The 1,870-nt window shown below is 38.7% G+C and overlaps 1 non-coding gene across 1 annotated transcript; it reads left to right on the top strand.

Annotated features, from left to right (window-relative positions):
* The first annotated feature begins 242 nt into the window (after window positions 1-242).
* On the top strand, window positions 243-349 carry LOC141723207 (small nucleolar RNA R71). Its single transcript, XR_012576194.1, has one exon. It is a non-coding gene; the product is annotated as a small nucleolar RNA R71 (small nucleolar RNA).
* The last annotated feature ends 1,521 nt before the right edge of the window (window positions 350-1,870 follow it).

The raw sequence follows: 1,870 nt of genomic DNA, 5'->3' as shown, positions 1-1,870 counted from the left end.
CCAAAGCCTTAAGTTAGGCAGCGATTGCAGTTGCTGCGTCCAACTCCAGAATTCCTGCGACTTTTCCCTGAGTCAGCCTTTGAGAAGGATTCTGGTACTCATTAGCAGCCATCAGTTCAATAAGTTCATAAGCTTCATCGTAGCTTTTAGCCCACAAGGCTCCTCCTGATGATGCATCAAACATGGGTCTAGATGTAGCACTCAATCCATTATAAGAACAATTGATAATCATCCAGTCAGGCATGCCATGGTGTGGGCACTTCCTTAGCATCTCCTTATATCAATCCCAAGCCTCACACAGAGATTCCCCAGTTTGTTGAGCAAACTGAGTAGGAGCATTCCTGATTGCAGCAGTCTTTGCCGTAGGGAAGAATTTAGTGAGAAACTTTTGAGCAAGATCTTCCCAAGTGATGATAGACCCTGCTGGTAGAGAATGTAACCAGCACTTAGCCTTGTCCCTTAGAGAGAATGGGAAGAGTCACAGCTTGATTGCATCTTCAGTCACATCATTGAACTTGAAAGTGTCGCAGATCTCGATGAAATCCCTGATGTGCATGTTGGGGTCTTTAGTAGGAGAACCCCCAAACTGAACTGAGTTCTGTATCATCTAAATCGTGCTTGACTTGATCTCAAAAGTGTTCTCCCTGAAGGATGGTCTGTTGATGCTTGACTGAATGTCATTAATCTTAGGCTGAGAATAGTCCATCAAAGCCTTCGGATTTTCCGCTTGATCACCCATCTCTACTAAAGCTGGTTCTCCAACTTTCTCTTCTTCTTCTACCTTCTTTTCTTCCTCGAAAACTTCCTTACGAACTACCACAACTTCTTCCTCGGCTTTATCTAAAGTTCTCTTACGAGTACGCGAACGCGTATGCATACACCCTCGCTAGAGTACTTGAAATAAGACAAGGAAATCAATAAGTAACAATGTCCGAGTCAATGAACTTTAACAACCACTGATGGAAATACATAAACTAATAATTAACACTGCAGTCCTCGGCAGCGGTGCCAAAAACTTGTTAGTCGCTAAACACGCGCTAATATTACACGCAAGTATACGAGTTCGCAAGTAGTGTAGAATCTTTTCTAGTTCATTCCCACAGAGACTGTATTGGTTAACTAATTAATTCACGCACTTCAGCAACAATGTATGGTTATTATTCAATGCTAAGATGATAACAAATTGAGGTTGTTTATAACTAAGAATTAAGCTAACAATTAAAACTACGAGAATAAGATTGATTAAATTAATATATATGACAAACATGGGATTCTAACTTCATTAATTACTTCATTCAATAGCCTTATTGTTCTCAACCTTAGCATGCAATGGTGATGACACTATCAGATAACACGAAACTAATAAATGCCAACTTTCGTTGCACGAGTACCATACTACCAGACCTCCACAAAAGAGAAAGAAGCGTAATAGACACCAGTTATATTGAGACCCTATATGTATATATAATTTGACAACATAATGGTTTAAGCACAAGTTATCTATCTTAATTATACAGGACAAGTAAGATGGTTAAAATTACCTATGAATCATGCAAAACAATAACACACGAACCTATGCTAGCATGGCAAGTTCTAAATCCTTAAATTCACTGTCGATTCATTAAGAATTAACACACTATCATATAAGTTCGCGACGCTCATAAGATGAATACGCATAACCAATACTAGGATATCAATCAATCACCACATACGAAGGTATCAAAATAATTTAACTAAAGAAATCCATAAATAAATCCGCTAGAAACCCACGATAACAATTAGCCCATGATCGGACTCAGCATCAACATGGGTTCCGATGAAAGTATGGTATAACAAACGTAGTCTTTATAACGAATTAATAAAACCAAGT

The sequence above is a fragment of the Apium graveolens genome, chromosome 4 (genome assembly GCF_009905375.1).
Source record: "Apium graveolens cultivar Ventura chromosome 4, ASM990537v1, whole genome shotgun sequence".
In the NCBI taxonomy this organism is placed as follows: domain Eukaryota; kingdom Viridiplantae; phylum Streptophyta; class Magnoliopsida; order Apiales; family Apiaceae; genus Apium; species Apium graveolens.
This window is presented reverse-complemented; position numbering and strand designations above follow the sequence as displayed.